The sequence below is a fragment of the Lissotriton helveticus genome, chromosome 7 (genome assembly GCF_964261635.1).
Source record: "Lissotriton helveticus chromosome 7, aLisHel1.1, whole genome shotgun sequence".
In the NCBI taxonomy this organism is placed as follows: Eukaryota; Metazoa; Chordata; class Amphibia; order Caudata; family Salamandridae; genus Lissotriton; species Lissotriton helveticus.
The window spans coordinates 1,498,434,811-1,498,453,379 of NC_136068.1; the positions used below are offsets into that span (position 1 = coordinate 1,498,434,811).

General features: G+C 42.5%; 1 protein-coding gene across 1 annotated transcript in view; it reads left to right on the forward strand.

Moving 5' to 3' along the window:
• Nucleotides 1–12,102: 12,102 nt before the first annotated feature.
• Nucleotides 12,103–18,569, forward strand: part of NTN5 (netrin 5) — a 327,459-nt gene continuing 320,992 nt past the window's right edge. Inside the window, exon 1 of the mRNA XM_078654934.1 lies at nucleotides 12,103–12,491. The gene's annotated coding sequence lies outside the window, so the exon portion shown is untranslated. The remainder of the gene's footprint in view (nucleotides 12,492–18,569) is intronic.

Sequence of the window (18,569 nt, forward strand, 5' to 3'; positions counted from 1 at the left end):
TTACCTACATTGCTCGCAGCCAAATTGTGATCACAAACACTAAAATTCTGCGAATTTCAGTATTTGCGCTCGCTATTTATCTTCCTACATCTGACCCTTGGCCTGGTGATCCACGACTCCAGAGCTATCACTCCCTAGTCATACGCAAACCACACACAGATCCGTCAATAATCAGGCACTCCACTGAGTGTCCTCCCTCATTAACACCAGGCAACTCCCTCTTCAGTCTCAAGTCGGCTCTCAAAAACCGCCTCATGTTCTTAGAAGGTCAGCATGGGCGACAATATTCAAATCTCAAACACTTCTCTTCAAAAGTTTGGTCCTTGATCTTGACAGCCCCGTCCTCCCCATAAAACGGTTTAATCAATGTAAATGTAAATGTAAATGTTTTTGTTACTTGTATAGCGCACAGCTACCCGCAGTGGGTTTCCCGGCGCTTGTACGAATACCGCAAGGGAACCCTTCCTGGCTTTCCCTGTGAAGTGTCCACTCCTGGGCACCCCTATGGTGCAGACCAGGCATCCCTCGCGTTGTGGGGGCTGTTGTGGAGACTAAGCAAGCTATTGCCCAGAGTTGCAGCGCGGGACCCATGATCAAAATAGGCGCTGAGGCGAGAATATCCGGTCAGGGGAATTAATGAGCCCGAGACCCGCCGAGGCGGGAATCGAACCCTGATCCCTGGCCAGCGCTCTGCATCGAGGTCTGCCTGCTCTAACCACTGAGCCACACTTCTCCATGTCTGCATCTTTTCCCACCAACCATGTGCCATCTTCAGTTCTACATGTTAGCTCTCAGACATCAAGGTTCTTATGTTTCTTAGGTTAGCCATGTACACCAATTCAGCCTGAGATGTCCCAGCTCTAAGAAATCCAAATAATGCCCTCATCCACCCATTCCATTACACCACAATCATCAATGGACCATCCTAGGCAAAAGCAAAACCCACCCCAACTTGTGCTTTGAGTCCAAAGTGGGCCTACGGTCAGCACATAAAAAATTGAAACACATGGAAAAGGTTGTACTTGATACCAAACACTAACCTCTTACCCGTAGCTCGGGAAAAATATCTTACAATTTTCACACTCATCTAACGAAATGAGAGTGGTTCGACAGACATTTGAGCCTCATTAAATATAAACATTCTTAAACTCCAGTCAGCATTATAGTTACAAACTTTCAGCTAATCTTCCATCTTCTGCTCCTCTACCTACTGCTAATGCCTGATCTTCCAGAAACCCATTTTTTTTGTGGTGGGAGTAGAGTGTGTTGGTGGAATAAAATGTGTATGTTTGTTAAAACCCTAAACCACGTCTTTTGTACATCTTGTTGTAAGTTCTAATACTGGGTAACACTTTATTTGTGTATGTGCAATTTCCCCTTATTCTCTGAAGTTTACTATGTTTTGCTTTAAGTTTAACGTGTTTTCCTAATTTTTCATTTAAAACTCCTTATCTTCTCCCCGCCATCAGTGAAAATATGGAAGAAAGGCTAGATTTTTACCATGGTCCTGTAAATCCCTGTTTTTAAGGCGAGGGGGTGCCCCCAGAAACATTTTAAAATATGGAAAAGGTGGGTGGAGTACAGAAGGTTATATCTAGAAAAGGTTCTTCCCGTTTCTGCTATTGAGGAGTTGTTGAGATGATTGTACTATGCTGTGGCTCAAATGCTGCATATATTTGTCTTAGTAATGAATGGCCTAGACCCCCCCCTGTTGAAGATCTATTTGTTTCTCCTGCAAATTCTATATGGCACTATTGTTGGTTTTTACAAAAGTTATTTAGTAAGACTTTTACTTCATAAACGATGCTACAGTACTACTGGAAATGTTGATATCACCACCTGTGCCAATACTTGTATATCACTGGTGACCCTAGTGGCACCAGACGTGTACCGGCTGTCAACAATAAAATTACGTTGTGAAAAAAAAACTCCTTATCTTTATTAAATGCATGTTGGAAAATACTGACACCTAACTGCACTTATCTTTAAAAAATCATGTTTACATTAATAGCAATAACTTCTAAATTAAGTAGGAATGTGGCAGAATGGCTCTGGGACTTGAATGCTTGCTGCTGTGATATCAGGGGATTTTATTACTATCTCAAGGAAGCACAGAGAAATTAGAAGAAAATCTTGGCTAAAAACAAGCCAGTTCGGAAAGAAATCTGCCGTGCTCCTTTGGAGGAAATGCACTGAGAACCTGAAATAATCCTTTTAGCCACATAAAGCTCTCCAAGTGCCAAAGAGAACTCTCATTGATTAATTATAAGAAATGTATCGCAATATATATGCTAGACCCCCCACTCTTCTCTTTCCACATAAGAGATGAGCTGACATTTGCCACAAGCTACATCCTGAATGTTCATATGTAACCTGCTTATTTCAGTTTTGACTGGTATGTCTTTTGTTTCTGACAATCACTGTGACTGTGCAGCTCTCCAGCAACCTTTATGGCCTACTTTTCACTTGTATAAAATCCTCTGGATAAAAAAAGTAAACACAATTTTAAAAAAAACTAAAACCACTTTGTGACTCAACAAAAACTATGACATGTTTGGGGCAGCAGACCTCAATTAAACAAGTCAAACAACCAAGATAACCCCTGCTCATACCCTTGGTAGCTTGAAACGAGCAGTCAGGCCTATCTCAGAGGCACTGTGTCAAGCAATTGTACATAAAACACACAGTAATTGTGTGAAAACACTACAAATGGACAGCACACCAAGATAACCAATCTTTATCTAAATCAAACAAGACCAAAACAACAAAAATCCAACATACATAAGCAAAGATATCCCCTTTCAAAGGTTTAATTAATTAAGTCAATAGAACTCAATGGATGCATTGCTTTTAGCACCTATACCTTTGATGCATCAAAACCTGAGACAAAAACAGCCACAAAGGTGGGAGGCATCAGAAAACACAAACAATGTGTCGATTCTTTGTCAATAAAATCTTTTTTGATGAAATCTCTACTCTACCAAGTCCCAGGGGAATTGAGTCTTCGATTCCACTGCGCGCAGAAGTGTTGCGTCGATTCTTTACTGCGTGGAGAAGCGATGCAGAGTGAACAGATTATATCTCTGCTTTGAGAAGTATTTATTAAAAGTGAGAGTTTTAAACATGCACTGACAACCTTTGTACCCCACCCTGATGACATTGCTATTAGTGAACTAAGAGGCAGGTCAGTTGTCATTTGTACCCTATATGTGGCTGTTGGACCTGGCATCTTTTGGTGTGGCTTCCCCTGTCTTTTTGCTTCTGACCTGTTTTTGACTGTGTGCTGGATTTAGAACTCTGGGCACTTTACCACTGCTGACCAGTGCTAAAGTGCATGTGCTCTGTGTCTAAAATGTAGTGGCATTTGGTTTCTCCATGATTAGCATATTTGATTTACTAATAAGTACCTGGTAGAGTGCACTACATCTGCATAGTGCATGATAATCAAATATTATAGCGGGTCTGCAGCACTGATTGTGCCACCCACACAAGTAGCCCTTCAAATATGACCCAGGTCTGCCCCTGAAGAGCCTCTGTGCGCAGTTTTAAACTACTTTGTCGACCCAGCAAGTTCACCTACTTGCCAGGCCCAAACCTTCCCTTTTATTACATGTAAGAAGACAAACCTAAGGTGGGCCCAAGGTAGCCCGATGGGAAGTGTGCAGTGTATTTAAAGGTAGGACAAGTGCTTTTAAGTTTTACATGTCGTGGTGGTGAAACACTGCTAAATTAGTTTTCACTACAGCAAGGCCTAGCTCTCCCATAGGTTAGCATTGGAGCTGCCTTGTAACACTTTACAAGTGTAACTTCTAATTGTGAGCAGATGGAAAATTGGAGTTTGGTGTCTCTTGACTCAGAATATAAAAACACATCTTTTACCAAAGTTGGTTTTCAAATTGCCGGTCTGAAATTGCCACTTTTAGAAAGTTGCCTTTTTCTTACTTTAACCATTCTGTGCCTCTGCCTGTCCCTAGAATACATGTCTGAGTTGGAGGACAGTTGGGCTTTGTGAACTTACTCTAGACAATTACACACAAAGGGAGCTGAGGTGTGCGCTGCATATCCTGGTGGCCGATCACCAGACTGATGAGGCTTCCTGAGCTAGAGTGATGGTAGGACTTGACACTTGTACATGAATAGGGCTGGGCCTGTTCCCTCACAAAGTAGGGCAGGGTCTTGTGCACTACAAAGACCTTTCTGTGAGGTCTCCCAACTTCAAAAGCTAAAATGGGCTTGAGTTCTGGACCTCTGTCACCATATACTCAGAACACCTCTGGACCGAGGACATTCTGCCACACAGAAAAGCTGTTGTGCTGCCAGGAGGAACTGCTACTTCATGCCTGGGAGCGAGAGGAGTGGACTTTACTCTCAACATCCTGCTTTCTAAGGTTCTCCAAGGGCTTGATTGAGCTTGCCTCCTGTTGTTGAAGTCTCAGGGACATCAAAGACTTCACATGCATCTTGCTACCAGCACCCAGGCTCCTCTGTTGTGAGTCCTGAGCTGGCAAGTCATGCCAAAACCAGTCCTGGCCCCTTGGAGGTGGATTTGGTGCTACAACCAGGTAATCAATGCATCGACCTAAAGTGTCATTTCAGAACCGGTGCATCCCTGCAAAACCGATGCATTGTTGCTGCCTGCACCAAAGCCGTGGACACAGCTCACTGAGTGTGCGACACAACAACCTCGACTTTCAATGCAGCCCCGACTTTTTTTGCCTCTAAAGAACCGCCGCTGCGTCAGTCTCAGACAATGCAGCACTGATACCAGTGGTCCACCGTCCCAACTCTGACGCATCCCTGCGGTATGACTTCGACACTTAGGAATCACCGCTCAGCGCTCTTGACCAATGCTTCTTCGACACCGCGTCGCCTTCAGGAAGCGAGGTCTCGCAACCGATGCATCACCTCCTCTGTGCAAACCATCGTCTTGGAGTGGCAAAGCTTCAGCTACCTTGCATCACCTTACGGGACCGATGCCTCACTTGCATCATCTATGCTTCATCTCCTCTGTGCAACACATCATCTTTGGTCTCTGACGCATCCAAGGTACTATAAGGGGGTCTACACCATTCCTGTAACTGGCCCACGCTCCATTGCGGTCGAACTGAACTTTTGGATATGTCCTAGTCAAGCATGACCTGATAGCCCCAATTGGAGCTATAAACCTCTAAGCACTGCATTTTGATTTGATCTTTAAAAATTCATATCTTGACTTGTGTATGCTGGATTTTTGTTATTGTGGTCTTCTTGTTTTACTCAGATAAATATAGGCTATTTTTCTAAACAGGTGTGGAGTACTTTTGTGGTGTTTTCACTGTGTTACTGTGTGTGTGTGTGTGTGTGTGTGTGTGTGTGTGTGTGTGTGTGTGTGTGTGTGTGTGTGTGTGTTTGTGCAGAAATACATGACATATTGCCTCTTTAGTTTAGCCTTACTTCTCTGTGCCAAGCTACCAGAGGGTGAGCACAGGCAAACTTTTAGTGTGAACAACACTTACCCTGAATAGAGTGTGGGTCACTACTTGGACATGGTGCATACCTCATCCAACTAGAGACCCAATTTCTAACAGTGGCCTCAAGTTTTATTACAGATGGAGCACCATTATAAGCTATTAAATCAAACACAATGGAGATTTTTAATAGCGATGTTAAACCTGACGTCCTTGTGTCATATTCACCAGACTTTTTGCCTTTGCTTACCTATTTTTGCTGAAAACGTTTTTATTGGCTTTAGAACTCTGTGCACTTTACCCCTGCTAACCAGTGGTAAAGTGCTTGTGCTCGCTCCCTTGCACATAGCTACATTGGTATACACTTAATAAGCACATTTAATTTACTTATACATCCATAATAAATGGTACCCTATGCCAGTAAATTAAATGCCACTATTGGACTTTCGCCTTCACTGTGCCACCTACTAAAGTAGCAGTGTAAAACATGTCTCAGGCCTGCCCTCACAGCCTGTAGGGCAGTTTTGAACTGCCATTTTGACCTGGAAAATTACATCTTTTGCCAGGCGTTAGTCTTCCTTTTTAATACTTCTAAGTCATTCCCAAGGTAAGCCCTAACCACTCCTACAGCAGGGTGCATGATATTTAAAAAGTAGGACATGTGTATTAATATTTTACATGTCCTGACAGTGAAAAACTCCTAAAGTAATTTTTTACGGCTATCTCTCCTATAGACTGGGTTTTTACACTTAATAATAGATAACTTACGTTTGGGAACAGATAGAGAAATGCTTCTTCCACTCATTTGAATAATAATTTAAAATCCTCTTTAGTGGTAAAGCCAATTCTGGAACTGCCACTTTTAGAAAGTTGGCATTTTTCTGCCTAAACCAATTGGTCCTTTCTGCCGGTATCTAGGGTTACATGATTGTTACTGGCTCTCCTGTGGTGTGGTGTGTATTCCTTCCAGACAAGGGGACAGAAAGGCTGTGGTTGGGAACAGGCTGTTACTCTCCCGAGCAGGATGTCCAGGGGGGTTGTATTCACCCCTGCGTGTGCTTCAAAGGGTAGCCTAAGGGGTATGCCCAACCCCTTCCTGATTTCTAAGGACTGCCTGCTATGCCACTGACAAATGCAGTTCACACCTAGGGCTGCCTGCCTTTGTCCCCTTAGGCAGACTGGATCCAAACACTAGAAAGGGGGGAGGATAGACAAAGAGGGCATCCGCCATCGACCGGCTGCACTGGCTATAAGAATAGCACCTTCAGAAACTCTTTATCATAACACTCCTGAACCTGTGGAAGAGTCAGTAGAAGGACTACCCTAATGTCAGAAAAAAGATTACTTGATCTGCCTGCTGTGAACCCAGGCTTTGCAGAAGTGATTCCAAGGGTCAGTTGGCTGACTACCTGTTTAAGCTACAGAAACACGACATGCTTTCAGAGGCATCCCTGCACTGCTCAGCTGACCATCACCAACTGGACCTGTTTGAGCCCTGCCTCTGGCCTCTGCTGGATTGGTCCTGATCCCCAAGAGGTGGCCTCCAGGTCCAGGAGCCTTGGATGGTATCAGAAGATAATCCCTAACACTAAAACACATAAAGAGAGGAGGAGGAGGGTAAGCCACTGCACGTCCTACATAAAAACTAAAGACCTACCTCAAAGCTGAGAACGGTGGCATCAGTGAAATTGTGATAATATCACAGATCTCTCTAACCAGTTGCCTACCTATTGTAAGAAACAGAATGGAAATCAAAATACCTTATAGTCCTTTTCTTGGACTCTAGCTGTGTTTTGCAAATAAAGTCATCCTTTATGGAAGAGGAAACCTCACACACATAATAGTGTCATGCTTCATCATCGGTATCCTCTCCCCACCCCTGTAGGTAAATACCACTAAGGCGGACTCAACCGCCTTGAAGACTTAAAGGGTAGGAGGGAGTTCTTGGATAAGACTTACTGGGTCAAGAATGGGTCCAGATCTTATTAAAAATACCTTGGTGTTACCAGATTATTACCTTTATTCAGTGGTACACCATGCATATCTAAAAACAAATGTGAATGGGTATAATGAGGACAATGGCTCAAACGTGTTCCTTAACTGCTAACATGTTTCTGCCTGTTGGTAGCCAAAATGGTCTGGGGCATTCTTCAGGGCTTGAGGATCCCTATCTAGAGTGAATATGACCTAACTAGAGGAAAAAAAGAAGAATTTTAATCTAGGAGTAGTGAAAGTGTAAACTACCTTTTAACCCAGGTGATCCCTACCTGTTTCAGATTTTAGTGTTCAATGACTTGCATTGGCAGCGTTGTGATGGGTGCGGACAGCACCCAGCCGGGTGCCTGTAGGTAGGCCATTTTCTCTATTTAGGCTGCATGCAGCCTACAAAGAGAAAATGTAGAGTGTGCATGACCGGTTTGGTTGACCCCAGAGTGCCGACCAAACAACCAGGTTACTCAGAGTGGTACAAGCTCTCCTCCCCGACCTGCCCACTCGCCCCTCTCCAACCAAGCACACCCTCCTGCCTGTCCACCCCCAACCAGGCAATCCCCTGCCTTCTGCTTTCTCACAGCGCGAGAAGCAGAAAGATAAAATGGTATTGAAAATACAATTTTATGTTTCTGCTTGTCGCACTGTGAAAAAGCAGAGGGGCGGTGCTCCTCCACCCTAATTGAGGAGCCGCCCCAGCCCAGAACGGGACTTGCATAGGTTACCATACGAATCACATGGGTTGCTAATGCCACTTTACTCACTTTTGAGATACGTCATCAGAATGTACTCCTCCGGATCTCCAGATGACAATTCAGAGGTCTCTTCGCGAACGTGAGTGGACTTTTCATGCCAAGAAAAGACCGTCAGCTGTGCATGATAATGGGAAGCTCCAGCCATGGCCTGCTCTTTGTGTCAGCAACAACTGTCCACATTTGCAATGTTCCACATCTCCCACCCATTCGAACTCCAGTGATGACCTGCTCTTTGTGCCAACCAGTGACCGCCCACGCCAACCAGCGTTGCAAAGTTCCAGAAGTGACCTGCTCGTCACACTGACAACAGCCTCCTCATGGCACCTGCCAACGCAAAGTGCCAGCCCAGGCTCCTCACTTGCAAGCCTGGTCCCTTCATCTGATCCCCACTCCATCGCAGTCAGCCTGCACTTGAGACGTTGACCCGGTCCAGCGCGACCAGATACCACAGAGTGGTGCTGTGTGCTTTTTGGCACTATTTTCACCAAAAACATTAAAAACCAATAAATCATGTTCTACTGATTGGATTCTTGTTTCTTTGGTGTCACTTTGTTAATTAAAATGTCCTCTATTTTTCTAATAGGTTTTGGATTTTTCCACTGTTGTGTTTGGGCTTTATTAGTGTTTGAGTGCTACATAAATATTTTACAAAGTGCCTCTAAGTTAAGCCTGACAGCTTTTGTACCATGCTACTAGAGGGTTAGTACAGGTTTATTTAGGGATTTTTGTTGTTCACCCTGCCAAGGATTGTGTTTATCACTTGAGTTGGGTTCTTACACCCCTCAACTAAGAATCCAAATTCTTACACATGTGCATTCTTATATTAAGTTATTTGAAAGTGATCTAGTATGTGATAATGAACAAAAAGGAGGTTCAGTAAAATTACATATTTGTCTAGGCTCACACAATTTAGTCATGGAAGCCAGGTTTCATTTCAAATGTTTCAGTTACACAATCTGCAGTTAAGCCACTAGATGTGTATCTCTTTTTGACATCAAAGGTAAATGCTTTATCCTTAATAACTGGAGAATGAGATTAAAGTTGTGGGTGGCAAACAGAATCACTATTATATTTTTGGCAGATGTACATACTGCAAACAGTGCCCAAGGACGTAAGAGCACTTGACAACAGATACAGACTAATTTACATTTTTTTCTTTTTTTTTTTGGAAGAGGGAGATTTGCCAGGATTTACAGGATGCTCCGCTGAAACTGAATTCAAACCTAGTTCCTCATGTTGCATGGTAGGCACCTGTAACCACGACCTACATCACCTCCCGTGGAAGCTCAACTCATTTTGGGCTCGGTGTTCCAAGAGGACCTCGAGCTGAGCCAGAGCCAGGCTTCTGACATGAACTTTAAGTGGTTCACCCACCTCTAATGGAAGGTCAATATGAGAGACTTGCAGTTTCATGGAAATCTCTAACTTCTGAAGTCCCAACCTCTCAACTTTCATGAGCACAAAGGGCCTCATCTACAAGATAATGTTACAGCTTGGATCCGTAAACCAGATAGCTGTGCCATGCTGCGTCATTTTCAAAGCATAGAGATGCGTCGTATTAACAACAATATGATGCATGTATGTGCTTTCCCCTGCGCTGGCGCAAAACTGACTGCCATGCTCCAGCACAGGCACCCTTGCGTCATTTTGCAAGTGTTCCTGCACTGCCGTAATGATAGTTTTTGTGGCATTTTCCTCTTTCTATGTGTTCTGCGGAATTCAGCACACACAGAAAGAGTCAAAATGAGGAGAATTAAAAGTATTTCTCCTTGTTGTGCCATTCCTTTGCCCCTTCTGGGAGGCATAGGATTCTGATGAATTTCCAGCATTAGAAAGTGTTGTAAATCTGGGAATGCATCAGGTTTCATTGATGTTGTGTGGGAATGCCCCTTTCATGCAGAGTAATACATGAAGGGGCCCATATTTACAAGGCAATGAAAAAACACACAGGGTGACTTTACATGGCCATGTAAATATGGGCAAGGCCCTTGTGCCGCCGATGCATCACTTTTTTTTATCACGGGTGGCGCACTGTGCTGCCCCATATTTACAAGGCCATGCAAAGCTACCCTGCATGGCTTTTCATGGCCTTGTAAATATGGACTATTTTCACACATCACTTTGTGTGGAAGGGGCGTGCCATGGGCGTTGCTGTGGGTGTTCCCTTGCAACACCCATGGATTCTGCCGCATTCTCAGATTTCCAACATTTTATAAAGCTGGGAATGCATCAGAATTCCACACCTCCCCAGGGGAGGCATAAGGAGGTGCAACACGGAAAAATACTTTTATTTTTCTTCGTTTTTTTCCTCTTTCAATGCGTGCTGCCATCTGCTGCACACTTAAAAAGAGGGAAAAACCTCTTGTATTGTTTTTGTGCAGGAAGGTGTCCTTTCCTGCACAAAAACAATAATCCCTGCAATAGAGGCACCCTTGCGCCATGGTGCAAGGGTGTCTGTGTTGACGCATGTCAGCCAATTGTTCGCCAGCGCATGGGAAAGCACAGGGATGCATCATATTGTTGCAAATATGACACAATCCTGTGCTTTTAAAATGACGCTGCTCGGGGCAGCAAAATGGCTTGGCACGCCACACCTTTTTTTTGTAAATAAGTCTCTAAGGGCCAGATTCATCAAACAAAAATCTGCTCGCAAAGGGCCAGATTCTGTGAATCTGGCCTTTTGCAAGGGGTATTTTTCCATTTGGGATGCATCATCCCAAATGCAAAAATCGCAATTTTAGAAATCGCTAAATTGCGATTATTTGCATTTAAGGAATCTCAATTTGAGATTCCTTAAATGCAATGCATGAAAGTGTTTAAAATAGCGAATTCACTAATAGGGCACGCAAATTACCATGAAGTACAACTTAAGGGCATGTGTGTGCGCAACATATGTGCACATATCAATTTCAGGGGTGCAACAGGGTGTCCTTTGGACACCCCTGCACCCTTGAAATCGCAATCTCAATTTGCGAATCGCTAATTGCGATTCGCAAATTGAGATTGTCTTCCCGTTCATTCCTATGGGCCTCTAGGCCCATAGGAGTGAATGGGGAGGTATTCCTTAATTGCGACTCACAATTTGCGAGTCGCAATTAAGGAATTCTAAGAAATCGCTATTTTTTAAGTGATTTCTTGATGCATTCCATTTTGCAATTCCTTAATAGCGAATCGGTATTTTTCGCTATTAAGGAATCGCAAATTGGTTTGTTGATGCATCTGGGGGTAAGTACTTATGACATTGTTCAGCTCGCAGTGTGCACTATGCATGAGTACTCATTCACCTATTGAACTTTGACTTTGTTTATTATTATTATCCTAGGGTACCTCTGGGGTTAGGGTTAATCAGTCTTCAACTTCACAAAACCTAATCTATCTGTCGACTTATCCATCACTCTCTCCCTCTATTTATCTATCCATGCACCCCCCCCCCCCCTCACTCTCTTTCATCCACTCATCTGTTTACCCATATACAAATTAGTGGACAGACTTTATATTTCTTCTGTGCGAAGCAAATGTAATTTCGAAAAGCTTAATACATCCGCTAGCAAGATTGCTTAGTGGGTTTAGTGCCTACTGCGTGTGAATGTGAGAATGGCCTGCAGGGGTCTAGGCGGAATCCTAGCCGTCGCCCTAAACATTCATCTTTCCAATGTCGGTACTTAGTTGAGGGCGCTCCACTGAATAATAGAAATGTTGGATAAATGTGTTTTATGTGAAGAACTTTGGATCACACGATAGTCATGTAGTTGCTTTCCTCCTGTGTGGCTACAGATATCCCTGTTTGTGCAGACTTTGACTGTCGTCAGCTGTGCCGGGCACGGCGGGCAGACAGACAGCACCTCTCAGGTTTTCCCCATCTGCCTCTCTCCCTCACACACATGTTCGGCCCCGCCCCCTGTGACGTCACCTCTCACTCTGCAGACCTGCATGGCCAGGCTCCTCTGCTCTTTAAAACTTGTCCTTGCTGAAGACGGCATCTGCCAACACCCGCTGAAAGGGGGTGCGCACTTCGAGCGAAGAAAGGAGCCCAGGGTTCACTTCATCACCGCATTTTTACAGCAAATTGACACTTTTTAAAAACTCCAATCCCAAAAGAGAGAAGAGATGCATTTTTATCTGATGGGGTTCGGCAAACTTCTAAAGAAATGATTTAAAAGCTGAAACAAATAGGGAAAAAGTAAAAGCTCCGGTTTTTGATCAGATCTTGTGGATTTCGGAGACAATTTCAGAAGGGGGCGTTTAAGGACGACGCAACCGCGCACCTTTGATCCCGCACGCCCGATTTGCTTCCAGAATGGTGAGTTTTTGCGGTACACAAGTCTTTATTTTTAGCGTGGTGTTCTCACCTAGGACGGAGCCCAGGAGGGACTTTCCAGGCACTGATTTTTTTTCTTTGAAAAATGTAATCTTACTTGATGCTTGCAGATTTTTGGCAAGGCAAGTTCTCTGTTTTGTTGCAAATCTTTTAAAGGCATGATTTCGATATATCAGGATAACTCTTCGTTAGGTATGTTTTATGTAGCCCTAGCATGTGTTCATTGGGAAAGGCTGTCCAAACCTCTATGCCGATGTACACATGTATAGGCGGGACACAGCAACCACTTGGGCTGGCTCTAAGCGGTGGCATCATACATTTACCATAGCCAGTGGTTATCCTCTGACGTCACGGAAAGTTGAGGTGCAAAACCTCCAAGCAAATAAATAAATTATAGCGCCGAGATTGCCAGGATGGCTCGACTTGTCAACTCAGACAGTAATAGTCTGCAGGGGCCTGGTAGTAATGTGCAGGCAAGATTTGAGATGTAGCCTCAAATATTCAAAGAGACTCCAGTAAAATTCATTATTTGTAAATGTGTCACTTACTTTTCATTGCGGATGTCCTAAAACATTAACTGAACCTTTAATATTTGGTGTGTGAGTGAGTCCGGCCCTGTTTGTGAGCAATGTGTCTCACTTCGAATACATTAAGACATCAACTCCTTCAAAAACAGAAGTTACATTAGTACATATGAGCACATTTCTGCCTCAGGTCTCACAACCTGACTCATAATCTTCACTCATGATTATTACTAGACTTTCAGAACTTGCTCTTTATCTAATCGAGTTGTCTTTGTGATATTACCTGGCTCAATGTGTGAGTTTTCGATTATGTTGTTGCTTGCTTTCTTATCTGTTTTCTTTTCTTTTGTCTCCATCTTTGATAAAGAGCTCTGATGAATGTATGACATTATCCCGCTGTATTTCTTCCCACTGGGAATCACAACGCGGTCGCTACAACGACCGCGTTGTGATTCTGCATACCATTACTCTGCAAGTCGGAACAACGACTTGCGGAGGGGGTCGCTGGATGTTGGAATAGTATAATTTACTATTCCAACTCAAGTCTGTGCGGACAATAGGGAAGGTGTTGGATTTTAAATCCAACACCCCCCCTCCGCAAGTCGTTGTTCCGACTTGCGGAGTAATGGTATGCGGAATCACAACGCGGTTGTTGTAAGAACCGCACTGTGATTCCCTGCGGGCGGAAAGATTTGTGGTAAACGTTGTTTACCCGCTCTGATACCCTCACGGGTCATGCTCACGCTCTATAAAACGTTATAAATAAATACATATTTACCTAAAATGGTGTCAATCCATAAAGTAGAACCCACCAGAACTTCCACTTTCTTGCTCTTTTCTACCCTCAATTGATAATTACAAGCAAGAATGAGTATGAATATAGTAATTCCTGTCATCTACAAACGTTTCCTTACAAAGAAACATCTGGTGTACCACATATTAAAAACATAAATCTTATTTATGACTTTAAATTAAATGTAATCAGCTGAAAACAATATTTCCATCTAAAAATGTAACTTCACACCACATTTGTAAACTAACAATATCCCTTCTTCTTTAAAATAAACACTCAAAATAAATTCCAAAAATGTGTAAAGGATTTTGCATAACCTGAAGGAAACCACTCCATACCAGAGATTTAAAAAATAAGAATTGTATTTGTATAAAATGATAACTATGCAGGGATTACTGTCCAAACCTTTCCCACTCTGCCTCTGATTCATAAACTTAGAGGTAAAGGAATTTACTGTAGAAACACCACTTGCTTATTTTTTCAAGGCAAAACTTAATTTCTGGTTTATTTACACTTTGTCGTGCTCGAGATATCGTGATTAAAATGTATTGCTCTAAGTTTTATTCGTCTCAAAGTAGTTTAAATGCAGGTCAAAGAAATGTACTGAAAGTGCGTGAGTTTAAATTATGTTGTGCACCCTAACTTGATCGTATTAGGTTGCTGTGTATATACATAACTGTATACAAATTAAAGTGAAACACGGATCCAGACCCAAGCCTGAACTGAGCGCCAAGAGTTCAACTAATTGGTGAATGCTGCACTATGCAAATACCCGGTAATATAAAATAACAGAGTTTTGGTATTTATTTTCACACGCTTCTTTGATGTCTGAACATGCAGTTATTTCATTCACGTAAATTCCAAGTTTTATGCAGTGGAGAAATGAAATAGGAAATTCATTAAATAGTAATAACATACCAGGGCGCTAACCATATATTGCAGTCCTTCAGGTGTATTGATTTTTTGGGGTAAAGCTTATAAACAATTCGACCCTTGGTCTAGGCACTATAGACCCATAATGCACGCTGTGTGTCACCTGTGTATAAAAATGTATATCTGCACATACATCTCTGTGGCAGGTGTTGATAACAGGAGTAATCTTCCTGTCGCCTGCAGAAACTAAAAGCATCATTAGCACTTCAGAAAATCCCTGAGACCTTGCTGTTTAGATAGAGAGCGTATATACAGCGGCTAAACATATACCATGGCCAATGGGTCCATCCCTATGTACTGGGGAAGTAATAATTAATCACATGGCTGAAGACCCAGCGGTGAGAACACTCATCAAAAGCTCAAATGAGCATCATTGTGTGACCCTAAAATACCTTATCCCTTGTGAATTGTTGATGTTTTAGCCTGAAAGCTATAGTTAAGCTATACATTGGTTGAAATCTTGAATAATGAGAAATAATTCACGAAAATGACTTCACTCCCGTGAATTATGGGTTTTGAAGCAACTGTTATTGTGCAATAACAACATGGAAGATATACATGACACATAGTGTGAAACATTGTACTGCAGGGTGGCACTGGGTGCACCTATGGCTTCTGTGACATAAACAACGTGGGTGAAGGTTAAGTATTTTGTGTATGCTGCGTGAACTTTCACAATGCGTTCTTGGATTATAATACATAGGTTCCCTTTATGCCGTTTTTATATTACATGATATGATTTGTGTCATTCATTTCAAGAGTCCCAGTGGTTTCCAAATCCATAACTGATGACGAGGTAAAATGAAAAGCATAAATCGCATAATATCTGCATCCTAGGCCATAAAAAGTCAATTCCGTGTGGTCCATGTGGAAGGGTAATTCCACCTTTTCTAGCCCTGCACTGACTGAGCAGGGAAAGATTCCATCATTACAAACAGGAGATTCGCTTAGTTTTAAAGAATTATTTCCGTCTCATCTTCATTATCAAGTCATATCTGTCTGTCTGTCCGTCCTTCCGTTCGTCTATTTGTCCGTCAGTCCGTCCATCCATCCACATATGGCAAAATGATGGGGCTCCCCTGCGGAATGTAACAAGGGACCCCCGAGTCTCCAATATTTGACAATTATTAATCATCTCTGGGCGGAAAAGAGGCCCCCAGAAAGACTGCGTCCCTTGCGCCGCAGGGGCCTTTGTACACTAATCTATCTATCTATCTATCTATCTATCTATCTATCTATCTATCTATCTATCTATCTATCTATCTATCTATCTGTCTGTCTGTCTGTCTGTCTGTCTGTCTGTCTGTCTGTCTGTCTGTCTGTCTGTGTTGTTTATATAGCGTGGCCCTTCTCTCGAGTAAAATGGAGCCCTTTACAGTGGCCAGTACTAGAAACAGTACATATTGGCAGCCACGGCTCGTGCATGGCGTTACACCGGTCGGTGACGTCAGGCAGAGGAGGGGCAGGGTGGGGGTGGGGGGGGTGTAAAATGCGGGATATGGACGATGTCAGGTAAGTACCGAAAAAAAAAATCCTTACCCGCGCTGCATCGCCAAATGTGATGCATCGCGTGCAACGAAATTCGTTTCATTTCTTTTTTTCGGTACTTACCTGACATCGTCTATATCCCGCATTTTACAACCCCCCACCCTGCCCCTCCTCTGCCTGACGTCACCGCCCGGTGTAAAGCCCTGCACGAGCCGTGGCTGCATATTGGTTAAAGCCAGTTACAGGCCCATGGCTGGATGTTTATCGAAGGAGCTGGCTGCCTGGAGATGTAGGAGTTCGGGGCCACCCCAAATTCAGTCAATTAAGTCATAATTAAAATGCAGATTCCGTGAAGGGGTGGTAGGTCAGTTACATTATCTGTCTGTCTATCTATCTATCTATCTATCTATCTATCTATCTATCTATCTATCTATCTATCTATCTATCTATCTATCTATCTATCTATCTATCTATCTATCTGTCTGTCTGTCTGTCTGTCTGACTGTCTGTGCATATGCCATCTATCGTTTCATCTCAGAACTGTCTGAAGTGACTGGAAGATAACAAGTAAGCGCAGAAAAAGTCCAAAGTAAGGTACTGCTTGCACTGTGTCAAGCACAAAAGCTATTAAACACTGTTGCCTCGTATGTGCTTCTGAGTTATATACTGTACCCTTAATCCTAGGAGCTGAAAGTAGGGGATTGTTGGAGTGGGTGTTGCAGAACCCCCTGAATAACCATGCTGGAATTTAGAATCTAAAAAAGTATTATTTTGATTTGATCTTGTCACATTTGCTGTGGTTCATAGACAGAGGTCAAATGTCAGACTGCGCCTTCTGACAAATTGCTGCTTATTCTTTGAACATGGAGAATGGTGTTTAGTTTTCTTTTTCTGAGTACAAAGTCAGGGGAATTTTTAAAGTGAACTATGTCACAACTTTGCCATTGTACAGGGAGTGAGTAAAGAAAGGATGTAGGTCTAAATTATTTTCCTAACACAACAACATTTAAATACGAGCAGATTAACTCAACAAATATTTCGAACTTTATCGCTAGTTAAGAAAGCAGATATGAAGCCCAGTTTTTTGTAATTCTGAAATTTGATGGAAACAACTGTTTTAATATGATCAAAGCAAAACAAGACACTTGGTGGTGTGCCAATTATAAATATTTCCTGACATCCAACACATCCATTGTCCTATAGTTTTATCAGTAAAACTACATGTCTGTGCAAATTTAGCAGCCATTGCAATGTTTGTAAGTAAATACATGGCACATTTATTTAAAAATCGTCACCTTGGCTTGAAATCTGCCAAGCAATTTGCCTTGGCAAGCACTGCAAAAAGACACCAAAAATACAAACCTCCCTATAACATGTAGTATATATTTTGTGTATCTCAAAAATAACACAGGACATAATAAGAGTAAAAGTGACAGATCCTGAAGTGAATTCACGTATACTTGTGGCGGCAGCTAATGATTTAAAAGCTGAATGTTCATTTCCTACTTTAAAATTCCAAATACGATCATTTTCTAAAACTGTTCTGTGCAGCCGATGATTTTTAGGGAATTGTTGTATCTACTACTAACCCAGCTTGATTGGTTTCTACTTCTACTGAGCACATTAAAGACACAATTAGGGCACATCATGTCGTTTCATATTGAAAAAAAACTAATGTATTCTATTTGAGGGTGTTTTTTTTTTTGTGGCAAGGGAAGTTTTACAAGTGCTATACTCTGTTGGGATTTTCATGGGAGTTGAAGTTGCTTCTGAGTACAAATGTTCACACTTTTGTTTGCCCCAAAGTTCCGGTCTCACAATTGCTCTTCTACTTCCAGGTGGACTTTTTTTTGAAGACACAGAAAACCTGGTTCTGAAAGGCTACCTTATTTTATTTGATATTAGAGTACTTCGGTACTTCTGAAGGAGAGTACTTTGTTAGGCCAAAGTCAGATGTATGTTGAGCAGTGACAGTATTTCATAGTTTCGGAGCATGAGCTGATTCTCTTCTCTTCTCTTCTCTTCTCTTCTCTTCTCTTCTCTTCTCTTCTCTTCTCTTCTCTTCTCTTCTCTTCTCTTCTCTTCTCTTCTCTTCTCTTCTCTTCTCTTCTCTCCGCATTGTCTGCGACTCCCCAAGCTTAGCTCGAAGATTGATTGTTTGAGTTCTGTGATTCTCATCTTGACTTGACCACATACACATTTGGTTAACTCCACATGCTTTCCATATGGCATCCATATGAAATGTCGCTCGTTTTTGCGGTTTAATATCTGGTTGGTCACATCGTGTTTTAATGAATGCGAGCTTTATATGAAAAAAACATC